Genomic DNA, 13,529 nt, shown 5'->3' with positions numbered 1-13,529 from the left:
TCTTCCCTTTGTCATGTTTGTCAGCCTTTAGGGCTCTCGGGAATGAAAAATGACTGGACTTTGGAATAAAATAGACCTCAATATGAGTCCCAGTTCTACCGAACACCAGCTGCATGATGCAGGACAAATGACTCAACCCCTATTAATCTAGAGATAGCTTAAAAATTCTACTTTGAAGATATTGGGAGGTTTAGTATTAATATATGCAAAATGTTTTGCACATGCTGGACACACAGTGAGTGTTCAGTAAGTGTCATTACTATCGTCAGTATCATCACCGTCATTGTCATCCTCATCATCATTACTTTTGGTACCAAGCATATCTATTACCAATGGAGTCCATTTTGACTATACACAGTGAATCTCCTTTACAATGTTATTTGCAATGGAATGAAATTCAGTCTATGGACCACACTAGATGAATCATATAAAGCAGTATATATGACAGCAGTTTATAAGTTTTAAAGTTTGATGAAAACGTAAGGTATCATGGGAGGGGGGAAGGTGGTTGTCTTTCTGATGTACCCAAAATAACCAAAAGATGCTTAAGTCATTTCTATCATTATCTCTATTTCCATGCCTTCCCTGTCCTCTCCTTTTCTTTCTACTCAGTAAAATTTTCATGATGACAAAATATCTATTTCAAGTTGTAAAGACACCTATGAGGCTTTTCTTGATGCCCTCAGCTCACCGTGGTCCTCCCTCTTACCATCAGAAGGTGTTAGAAGAGTCATTGTCCTTAGCAATCAACTCTGGACTGTTCAGGACATCTCTTTTCATTGTTCATATCATTAATTTACTTATGTACCATGTCTATATATTTTGTGTCCCATTATATACTATTTATGGTCAGGGGACAACTATTTTGTATCAGTTCAATTCAGTTAGTTTCTAGGCACTGAAGATGAAGTACAAAGAGGAAAACACAGCCCTCCTCCCAAAGGGTTTACATACCAATACAAAGGGTACAATATCCACATATATAATGACAACCAAAGGTGGAATAGGATGAATACTATAACACAGGTGTAGCAAAGTCTTCCAATGATACAGCTAAAGGAAAGGGTTTCCTCAATTCAGGGAATGTGTGAGAAGTTTCATCGGGCTTGATGAAGAAGGTGGACTATACACTGCATCTAGTTAGGTGGGTGGGATTTGACATGAAGAATGGAAGGAAAGGGTCTCCCAAGAGCACAATCCACATTGTGCAAGAGCACGGAGGCAGGCAAGTGAAAGGGAAGCACTGGCTAAGTGCACCAGCAAAATGCTCAACAGCATGTGATGATTTGATATAAGTAGCTACTTCATCACCAGGACAATCCAGAATCTAATTTTATTCCATTTCAATATGGAATGTATCCTATCTATAACAGGATGAGTTAGTGAGAAAACAACTCACCACTCTTATATCCTTCCCCTACACTCATCATACAAAGAACAGAGTCCAGACTAGTGTTTCCTAAGGCCCTCTGAGGAGAATATCATCTCACAGAGGGGGGAAAAAAAACAGAAGAAAGTACTTGAAGGAGGTTGCTGGACATGCAGACTACACAGGGGAATGGGTATGGAGGGCTCCTTAGGAGGCTGGGTCATGGCCACCAGTGGGTCTATCCCCAGAAGAGACTTCAATAACCAAACATAGCATTAAGCAGCAATTCTGCCTGCATTCAAGGGACCTTGTGTACATAGACAATGAGAGGTAAGTGGAAATCAGGTGTCCTGAAGATCAGAGCACCATTCCTGAGAGTTCTGAAACAATATTGGGCCCCCTGCACAATCAAGATGGGTTGGCATGGTAATAAGAAAATCTTTATGGAAATTGACAGTCAAATTCCCTGGTGAGAGGGAGCATCAAGTGGATTAGATGCAATTTTGAAAAGAAAAAGTAAAAAGGCAAGTGAAATGTTTTTACCTTTGTTGTATAGGGAATTTTATACCCATGACAGTGACTATTATCACACAAACCATGCCTGTCTAACAACATGTGAATAGCAATGGCTGAAATGTTGCTGGTATTCTGTATCAATTTATATTTGAAGGCTCATCTGTCAGAAGACCATTTAATTTTACATCAGACTTGATTGTCTGATGAACATCTCTGAAGGGACATTCATTTGCATTCCCACTGGGAGTCCTGGCTTCTCTGAGTTTTATCTGTTTATCCAGTGGGCTCACTGGGACAAAATAAAGGAACATTTTGGGAATAATGACTTGGTCCCCAGACTATGACCCTTGTACAAAGACCAGAAGCAAGATGACCATTCACCTCTCCACAGATCCCGTGGAAGAAAAGATAAATCACTCTGAGGTAAGAATGTCAAGACATCCAGGCTTGATCTTAAAGTGTTAGTTGACTGTCACCAGAGATGGACACATTTGAGTATGACACTGACTTTTATTAAGACATTAAAATAATCTAGTGAGAATGTGGGTAGTCCCGCTTAATGTATAATGCTTCTTGCTGCCACTGCTGCTGAAGAAAGAGGGAAGAATCTCTTCCTTCTAGAATGAATGAGAATGAAAATTCAACAAGAGAGATACCAGTGTGGTAGATGCTACTGGCAATCCACTCAATTGCCATTCCCCACCATCTTCATCCATAATGGCAATCTGCTGCCATGATAAAGGCTAAAAACATCATGGTCTGGTTTTGCCAGCTTCCATGAAGTCAGGTCATGGCTGACCAGCTGGACAGACATCTACTTGGAAACTTCTGAGTAATATTTCACTTCAGAAAAAAAGAAAGTGATGTCTAGAAGAAAGATATCCTCCCTTTTGGCCTACAGACAACCTTCCTGATTCCTGTAATGAACAAACACTAGGACTAAGTGAGACAGCAGAGCAGAAAATGGAAAGAGACTCTACTGTGCTCCACAGTCTAGCTTGGGGGATCTACCTCTAGACCTATTGCTATGTGGAGTAATAAACAACTATTATCCAACCATTGGAAAGTGAGTTATCTATCTATGTGAGCATAATCATCTTAACCAATATGACAAAATTCTAGATGGAGTGGGATAGAGACAGGGATGTGTGGAAAGCTAAAAGGATGAGGCAAATGAATATCCAAAGAGAAAAGGAAAATGTCATTTCCCTGGGGACAGGTTTGAATCCTGCCCTGCCTCTACTAGGAATTTGAGGAATCCTCAGAGATGATATTAAAAAAAGTGACTGAATGTCAGAGATCATAGGAGGGATGGCGTTGATGGCTTCATAGTAGAGGAAAAATCCAACAATGAAGAGAAAACTGCATTGAACCACATTCAATGCTCTTCATTAAGAGAATGAAAGAGGAAACTGGTTTGAACCACTGTGTATCAGGATGGATAGAGGAAAGGCCACCACTTCTGTCCTTTTCGGGCTCAGTCAAGGGAAGGAAAGATTCGAAGAATTGCTCTGGATAGGGCTCAGAGCTGAAAACTACAGCCAAAATCTTGACAGTTGTTAAACTTACTCCTTTACTGACTACTTGAAAATTGACTGGCCTGGGAAAGTTGGGACTGCTTCTGCCTTTGGAGTAGTGTTAGCTGGTGGTATTTTACTATCCAGAGTTAGGGTACCTTATCCCCCAAAAAGTTAGCTAGTAATTCCATTCAATTGTTAATTCACTATCCTCATATTTTTAAAAATGAAATCTTTTATTAAGAAATCAAAATAATCCAGGAAGAACTTGGGTAGTCCCGCTAAATGTATAATGCTTCTTGCTGCCACTGCTGCTGAAGAAAGAAGGCAGAATCTCTTCCAATTCGATTGCCATGAATGGAATCATTCTACTCACACTAATTGTTCATGGTCAGGGAAATTGAGATAATACAAGTCAAATACTTGGCATGATGTGTGGAATTAACCATTCAATAATTATTAGTGGTCAGTTCCCTTTTCTTTCCCTCCTCCTTCTCCCTCTCCTCCCATCCCCTTTCTTTCTTATCTCTTCCTTTCCTTACCCTTCTTTTGTCCTCCCATCTTCCAGTCTTCCTCTCCCTGTATGTTCACATACGCGGTGGCTGGAGAACTGTCCTCCTCCCTGCATGACTAGCTGCCCTTCCAGCTCTAGGAGAGCACAAGGGCACTCTTTCCAGCTTCCCTCAGCTGCATTAGGGTGAACCAGAGGCACATCCAACCTATTATCATCTATTGTAACTCATGAGACATCTTCCCATTGAAATAATGTCAGAAAAATGGGTAAGTCCCTAGCCTATCAAACAATACTTACTGAAAACTTAACTCAAACACGTGCAGGTTCTATCTCTGAGGCTGCATTTATTAATACGAGGTTACTCCCTTTGTATGTAGGTCTCACACACCAACACTATCTCGTTACTTGTCCTTTGATTATTTTTAAAATTTATATTTTAAATTGACGTGTAATAATTATACAGAAAGATATTTCAATACGTATATACAATTTGTAATTATCAAATCAGTGTAATTAGCATATCCATCACCTCAAACCAGCATTTCCTTTATATTATCAAATATCCAGGTAGTGTTCAAACATATCTGATATTCTCTCGCCTCCCTGCACCCTGACTTTTAGTTTGTTTGAGTCAAAATCCAAACAGGGTTCATACTCTCATTGGTTGATAATGTCTTTTAAGTGTCTTTCAATTACCACTCATCTCTTTGTCTCCCCTCTTGCAATTTATTTGATGATTAAACCTAGTTATTTGTCCTAAAGAATTACCTATATCCTAAATTTTGTTGATTTATGTGATTTTTTAAATGTCACCCCCAATCTCCAAAATTCTGCCTTCTTTAATTTAAATCTTATAAAATTGCTTCCCTTTTAAAGAAAAATTGCAACTTGCCATTCCTTTGCTTATTACCTTGAGGATCTACTAGCCCATATTTTGCCTGATTTTGACCAATATCTTCTCATTTTAATATCCATTATTTACCATTACTTCTTTCTGAAAAAAAGCTTGAACCATCTGGAGTGCCCTTTAAATCAGGTTTTAAAATGCGTACTGGTCTACTCATCTAGAGAAGCTTGCTCAGCTCTAAGATTGCAAGACACAACTAGTAAGCAATAGGTGGTGTTGTGATTAACAATTGTGCCACATGATTACATTTTAAAAGTACATTTCTATTATTGATTAAACACATGCATATTTACTATGAGATTATATATCTGAGATTTGCTTTAAAATAATAGGAGACAGGGAGCAGTGGTTTAGATGTAATAAGATTGCACATGGTTGATATTGTTGCAGCTGGGTAATACCTATAGGAGGGCTCACTGTATTATTCTATCTACTTCTGTTTAAATTTGAAAATTTACACAATGAGAAGTAAATGTGAGTTGTACTATGTTACCAAAACTAAGTAATGAGACATTTCATTTGAGAGGCCTACATTGTCATATTTTTTGCCAAGGGCCATCAAAAAATCATGTCTAAGGAACAATATACTTGCTTTTCTCATTCTACAAATCTGATTTGCCCAAAAAAAGTAAGTTTTAAACTTAAAAAAAGCAATAAATAACATTTAAATAATAGGGAAATGGTTTGAAGTGAATGAAAATATAACTCATGTAGAAGTGGTTCATAGATTTTGGGACTGGTCTAACCTGCCTTTCCTAAGACTCTAGTGTGGCAGAACCCATTGGCATTCCCCTGTGACCTATCACTAGCTGATAGAAGACTCCTAGAAGAAAAGTGACAGCAAGATCCACTGGATCATTTCATAAGAAACAATTGCTAGCATCATTATGAAGGATGCACTTACATGCTTTTCCTACTACAATGTCGGATGAACATGCAGGTTCTATTATTCCAAGGTGAAAATTCAAAAAAAAAAAAAAAAAAAAAAAAAAAACTTTCCAAAAACCTATTATCTTTCAACTTTAACATTACTTCTCTTTATTCCATTCAAATGTTGCAAAGATAAGATAATTTATTGCATTATATTACACTAACCATATATACTCGAAAATATTTTTTAAAAATACATAGCCTTTATCAATAATAATTTTGTATTCTTTTATTAGTATTATATTTAAGTAATTTCATTATTAGTAATTTTTAAACTATAATCAGCTATACACCTGCAAAATTCATAATGTGGGTTTGGTTCAATATATCTTTTCTGAAGTTGCATGAATTTAACACCACATATGCAAGTTCTCAGTCAGTCCAGTTGAAGATAATGAAGGGAAAAAAAGGAAGAACCAGGGGCTCCAAATAGAGAGGGAATAAAGATAAATGCACAGTGAAAGGAGGAGCTTTTGTATGAAGACTTGGAGGACATAAGGAGAAATGCCCTTTGACTATACCCATAGACACTAACGGACACTCTTTAGAAAATAACTTCTTAAAAGCATTTAATGACCTATTTCGGTGATTAAATCCCTTATTCTCAAGTTCTCCCCCTTTAAAGCTAACTTGTGCATCCCAGATTAAACCCTCAGAAGCTGACGTTTTTATGAGTTCTAAGGACTTCACCTCCAGAAGGGAGTCACTTCTGCATGCCACAGGCTGAAGAGACTTAGTCTTTAAATTTCCAGTGAGCTCATAACCCTGGCCTGAGCCTTGACAATGCACCACCCTAACAACACAGATCATGAGCAAGTATCCGGGGACATTTCTGAATATAATTTGTGTCTAATTAATCCCTGGTCACCCCGGGGATCTCAAATCCCTTTGGATCAACGAAACCAAGAGGCAGCATTTTAGCTAATAGCCAATAGCATTTTATGGCTCTCTTGAGAAGGCAGAGAGAAATGATGGCGTTTCCCTGCAGCATTTCAAAAATAAACCAAGGGAGAAAATCAACTCACCAAAGGAAATAATATTTTGTGTTCACTAAACGCCTTTCACAGTAGTCTCTCCCTTATTGGCAGGAGTATATTCTAAGACCCCCAGTGGATGCCCAAAACAATGGATAGTGTCAAACCCTATATGCACCATGTTATTTTTTTTTTTTCCTATACAGTAAGAGGCAGGAAGCATATACAATGTGGATACGCTGGGCAAAAGGGTAATTTATGTCTCAGACAGGACTGAGCAGGACAGTGCAAGATTTCATCATGTTCCTCAGAATAGCATACAATTTAAAACTTATGAGTTGTTTATTTCTGGAATTTTCCATGTAACATTTTTGGACCACCCTTTACTGTGGGTAACAGAAACTGCAGAAAGCAAAACCTTGAATAAGGGTGGATGATTATTTGAGAGTCCTTTGCAAATCTATTTCAGGAGGTAAAAGATAAAAGGTGAGTAAGATCAGCACAAGATTATGCAAAGTCCAAGGTCAGCCATCCCTCCCATAAGTTGAGTGCCACTGGGCTGAAATATTGATTGAAATGTACCATTCTCTAAAGAGCGCAAATCTTGATAGGTGCCTATGTTTTTGTTGCATTACCTACCTAAGACTCCAGAACTTAAGTTGATATGTATAGACCCACTTATGGGTTGACGTCCCCAGGGAAGTGGGTCAACAGTGAGCAGAAGGCAGCAGTTGGCAAAGCTTGAAACTGGAGGCAAAAACCTGGCTGCATCCCCAGTGCTGTCTCTAACACAGGTGGGTACCTCTGAGCAATGAAAATCTTCTGGTATTTCTCAAATCCTGGAGTATGTGCTGGTGCTGATAATAATAATTCATTATTTGTTTTGTACTTTACAAAGTGCTGCAACCAGCACACAAGATCCTATTTGATCGGCTCAGCAAAGGGATAAAGGCACAAAATGAAAACAAATATTACTTGAAGTCATGCAAGGACAGAGGCCCTGACCTTAGCATGTATTGAACTTTATGTCATTTACTTCTTACAACAGCACTGTTAGATGGGTGTTGTTGAACTGAAGAGAAAACTGAGACTCACAGAGGGTAAGTAAATGCATAACATCCCGTAGCTAATGCTGTTCTTCCTACTCCAAATTTAACCAATATGACAATATTGGTTTTAGAAGAGGTATAATTTTAGAAGAGGTATAAATAGAAAAAAAAAGCCTGATTCCTACTTTAGGGTGAGACAATTGCCTATTTTTATCAGGGAAATCTCCCAGGAGTCCAGGCCATGACACAGAAATCTCCATGCATTGACCATTGTCTCTCACTTGGGCAACGAATATTTCAAGGCTCTCTATGTAATACAACGCTGGGACCATGAAAAGTCCTCTGCCCACAGAAATTGACTCTATTGATGCAATCTTTTTTGTGGTCAGTATTTCATTCTGCCCATTGATGGGTACCATCAAAGCAATAAGTTGAGAGCTGAAGAGACAGGACAGAGAATGAGTAAGCTTTAAAAGGGAAAAAAATAAATAGCATAGTATTGTATAATTGTACAATATCACAGTTGGAAGATGCCTTTGAAATCAACAAAACTAAGGCCCTCGTTAAATAGATGTAAAAGAAAAATGGTTTTTCTACGATCACTCGGAAAATCGTAGTGGCAGCACCAGACACTGTGTCGAGGTCAGTACCGATCCTGGAGAAAACACTCAACATGTCTTTGCACTATGAGGGAACAAATGAAAGAAATATAACTCTCTAGAACTAATCTAGTGGCCCTTCTCTCTATTACACCACCAGGACCTAGAGTTCTGGTAAGGTGGACTGGCCAGAGCTGCAGACCCTCCTACAGTTCTCTTGCCCAGATGGCATGAGGCTGTCAAGGCTCAGGAATGTGTCTCCAGGCTGGCCCTCCTAGTTTCTCTTCATTATTCCATCTTCTTCATCTCTTCACTTCTCTCTCTCTCTCTCTCTCTCTCTCTCTCTCTCTCTCTCTCTGTTACACAGACACACAGACACACAGACACACACACACACACACACACACACGTGAAAGTCATTAATGTGCCAGGGGACAAAACCAAATTCAATCTCCAATAGAACAATCCATTCTCCACTGACAATTTTTTTTTAAGAGACTCTCACTTTGTTGCCCAGGCTAGAGTGCAGTGGCTCACTGCAGCCTTAACCCCCTGGGTTCAAGTGATCCTTCTGCCTCAGCTTTCCAAGTAGCTAGAATCACAGGTGTGCCCAGCTAATATATATATTTTTTTAATTTTTAGAAGAGATGGGGTCTCACTATATTACTCAGTTTAGTCATGAACACTAGCACATTTAAAATAGTATTTTGGAAAGAGAATTTTAGTCCAAGGCAGACTGCCAGATGAGCCACGCCATTCTTCCCCTCTCCTTGTGTCCATGACCTTTGCTGGTGGGGCAGCAACTCTAGACTTTCTTTCACCAATAGGATGGTAGCAAAAATGACACAAATGGGTACTTGGAAAACACTTGCGCAGCAGGACCTGCCCTCTGGATGCTACCGGGAACCCTAGCCTAGGCTGACTGGATGGATGACAAAAACACCTGTCTGGAATCACAGATGCAGCCAATCAACCACCAGACCATGAGTGAGAACTTCAACCACCAGTAGGTGGCAAACACATGAAAGAGCCCACCGAAGATCAGCAGAACTCTCCAGCTGAGCCTAGCTCAAGTTGCCAGCACACAGAATCATGAGTTATTTTAATTTTAAGATATTAAAGTTTGGGAACATTTTTTTTGTTATTTTATTATTTTTTATAGCTAAAGCTAACAGACACAGTCCCTTAATAATACATCATATACATTAAATATTTACTATATTTGGGGTGCTGTCTTAAGTGCTTTGCCTACATTATTTCATAGAACTTTTACCATACTGTATGAGGGAAATATTAATATCCCCACTTCATAGAGGAGGAAACTGAGGTTGAAAGTGGTTAATTAATGTATGCACCTGGACAATGGCAGGTGTCAAACCCCAATCTCTCTGATGTCACAAAACACACTTTTAACCACCACCCAATCCAGAAAGACAAATCAATGAATGGGGACCTCAGAACCACATGGACTCAAGGATGGGGACAAAAATTAGGTTGGCTTAACCCGGGGGAAGTAGAAACTCAGAGGCCTTGAAATGAACTGTCTCTCTTCTAGTAACTGTTTCATGAAGGGCAGAACAGGGCTCTAAAGAGAAATTACCAGAAGGTTGACTTGGTTGATGAAAAAGAAGAACCTTCTAGCAGAAGGAGCGATGAAGAATAGAACAGGTCTACTCAAGGGAAAAAGAATTTCCTATAACCAAGTATTCAAGCAAGGAAATACAAACCATCCACGAATACCATAAACATTTCTGTCTCACATTTTCTCATTTTGTTCCTCTCACCAAGAAGATCCCTATTTTCTCCTTTTAAGATCCAGTTTCTACACATGCTTCACGATTAAAGTCCTTTTTTTTTTTTCCCACCAGAAATCCTTCCCCACTTAGCTCTTTTTCCCTGAACTTGTACTGACAATGTTCACTCCCTGTACCTCTCAATTCATGGTGGGATTCATAGGTAGCTTCAGGATGGTGGCCAGTCATAGAAACAGCAATAATGCAATCAGACAATTAAAACTTTGGGCCAGCCCTACCTTCAGGAAGGGAAGAGGGACTAGAGATTAGGACTTAATCAACCCTGCCTATGTAATGAGACCTCAGTAAAAACTCTGAACTCAAGGCTCTGTGGAGCTTCCTGACTGACAAACACATTGACCTGCTGAAAGAGTGATGTGGCCAGATTCCACAGTGAGAAGACAGAGAAGCTTTGCACCCCCATCCCTCCCTGACCTTGTCCTACACAGTTTCCCCATTTGGTTGTTCCTGGGGTATACCTTTTATAAGGAATCTATAATCTTAAATTTAGCTTTTTCTGTGAAATCTGTGAATTGTTCTAGTAAGTTTTTGAACCAAAGAAGTTGTCAGAACCTCCAAATTTTTCTTCAGTTTCTCAGAAGCTTGGGTGGCCTTAAGACCTACAACTGTCCCCTCTAGAGAGGTGTCTAAAGTAGCAACAGTCTTGTAAAGGACTTTGTCTTCAACCTGTGGGGTCTGGGCTTTGTGATATGGTTTGGATATTTGTCCCCTCTAAATCTCGTGTTGAAATTTGATCCCCAATTTTGGAGGCTGGGACTAGTGGGGGGGTGTTTAGGTCATGGGGGTGGATCCCTTGTGAATGGGTTGGTGCCATTCTCATGGGATTGAGTGAGTTCTCATTCTTAGTTCTTGTGAGATCTGGTCGTTAAAAAGAGCCTGGCACATCCCTCCTCCTCCTCCTCTTTCTCTCATTTCCTTCACCTTGCCATGGGATGCCTTCTCTCCTTCATCTTCTGCTATTAGTGAAAGTACCTTGAAGCTTTCATCAGAAGCAGGTGATGGCACCATGCTTCTTACAGAGTCTGCAGAATCATGAGCCAAGTAAACCTCTTTTCTTTATATATTCCCCAGCCTCAGGTATTTCCTTTATAGCAACACAAATGGACAAAGACACTCTAGGTAGTGTCAGAACTGGGTTACAGTCCATCCTGTTGAGGTAGAGATGAAGTAGCTTGGAATTTGTATTCAGCTGGGCAGAAATGCAAGTGGCTTGAGGACAAACACCCAAAACTTATGTCTGGCATCTGAAGTGGGGACAGTCTTGTGAAGGACTTTGCTTTCATTCTGTGGGGTGTGTGCTAACTTCAGGTAGTTTGTTTCAGAACTACTCAATAATTCTGAATTGTGGAATGCCCAGTTCATATGGAATTATCGATATCAGAACCTAAAACCAAATAATCAAGCATTTATTGAATATCAGACTATCTCTTCCTGTATCGGAAAAATAATTCCAACAAGTTTTATTAAATATATATGCACTTACAGTAGCTTTCTTTAAATTTCCAACATTAATTGCCTAAATTATTTCCCTTCATTATAAAGTTGGTATTTAGCATCCCAAAGGATGTCATTGATGGGAATAAAAAAATCTCCTAATGAAATTCACAACAAGGAAAATATTATGACATATAACTTAAAGTATCAGTTAATTTTAAAAAAGAGAGAAAATAATATGTCATTAAGTAAATTCTGATATTTTTACAACATGCCATAATATATACCATGCATTTTCTTTAAGCAATTAGTTTTGCTTGAGTGCTAAACTACAATTTAGATTTTTTTCCCCTTTGGAAGCTTACACATATTTATTCTCTCTCTCTCTCTTTCTCTCTCTCTGTGAAAAATTCTTGTTAAGAGTGACAGAATAATATTCTCTGTAATTTCCTGAGATACTGTTACTGGGGTAAATGAAGTGTCAGGTTCCATACTAATTCATCACTTATTAATTAACAATATCAACAACTCCTTTTTCATTACTGATAACACATTTTACTGACTACCAGAAGGATTCTTTATTACAAAACTTATCTCAAAGGCTCTTTCCTGTTATCTACTGTAATAATAAAAAAACATCATTCAATCATCATTGTAATGACTGATCATTTTTCCTCTCATTAAAATTAAATCATAAAAGCCATTTAATTAAATCAAATGGTAATTGAATGACTTTAATCATGCAAAGAATTAAAATGAAGAATGCTTTTTCTCAAAGCCTGACAACATGTAATGACATGGTTTGACCAATGTGGGAGATCCTGAGAGTAAGCAGGTTGATGATTGTCTTGCCTTTTGGTATGATCAACAAAAGAGCTACTGTTAGACATTTTGCTCTCTCTAGTTTTGGAACAGGGTTCAACTAACACATCTTCATGTGACCAAGAGGTCATGGGGGTTTGACTTAAGGGAGGTTATTATGAAGAACAAAGAAAAACAACCAGTATCACCAGAGAACTGTATGTAAAGGAGCAATAATAAATTTCTCTGAACTTTCCAAACTAAATTTTCTAACGTGACTTAATAATCATCGAAGTATTGCCTACCTTCTATATGCTATAACTGATGGTAGAGATACACAAATGCTCTCTCTATCTTCTGAAAATGACAAATATGTCAACAAATCATTAGAGTATGATAAGGTCAGTTGCAACAAAGGTATGTGCAAGGCAACACGAAATCCTAGAAGAGGGACCAGTAAATGCCTTCAAGAGAAATGAAGAAAATTCTCCAAAGAGCTGACATGTGAGTTGAGTTTTGAGAGCTGGGAACTTCTCTAGGCAATGGAGGTGATTCTAGAGAGTAGGTAAAGACAAGAACAATATGAAAATGTGCAGAAGCTCAGTGTCGCTAGCCTGTAGAAAGGACTGAAGGAAAACAAGGATGGGAAAACAGGGGGAGGTGGAGTTTATCCCAAGTAGGAAAAAATGCTAATTGAAAAGTTAGACAATAATATGGTTTGATTAGTTCCTTAGGAAGATATTTCTAGAAGCAATGTTATAAGGGTCTTCAAATTGAGACTACAGCATAGAGCAGAAGAGAAGAATAGAAGCAGAAAAGAGTGACAGAAAGATCAGTTGTCATAATACACTGTGTATATGTTCCTCACAGCCCAGAGCAAACTGGGCTTTTAATTATCTTAATGTCTTCCCAGATCCTAGGAATAATGTGGGAGCTCCAGTATGAAGACTATTGCTATGCAGAGTATTACTTTCGTAGTGAGATGATAAACGGATACTTCTAGAGTCTGATTTTGCGAAAGGACAGTCTCTGGCTGAATTATAAAGCATCCCCAATACTTCTTCAGACACCCAAAGGCCTCATAATGACCTGCCTATCCAACTGT

General features: G+C 38.7%; 1 protein-coding gene across 6 annotated transcripts in view; it reads right to left on the bottom strand.

Moving 5' to 3' along the window:
* The window catches only part of CTNNA2 (catenin alpha 2), a 1,322,067-nt gene that overhangs the window by 365,702 nt on the left and 942,836 nt on the right, over positions 1-13,529 (bottom strand). The window lies entirely within an intron of this gene.

This window comes from Papio anubis, chromosome 14 (assembly GCF_008728515.1).
Source record: "Papio anubis isolate 15944 chromosome 14, Panubis1.0, whole genome shotgun sequence".
Taxonomy (NCBI): domain Eukaryota; kingdom Metazoa; phylum Chordata; class Mammalia; order Primates; family Cercopithecidae; genus Papio; species Papio anubis.
The sequence above is the reverse complement of the archived record's forward strand: the minus strand, read 5'-3'. Positions and strand labels throughout refer to the sequence as shown.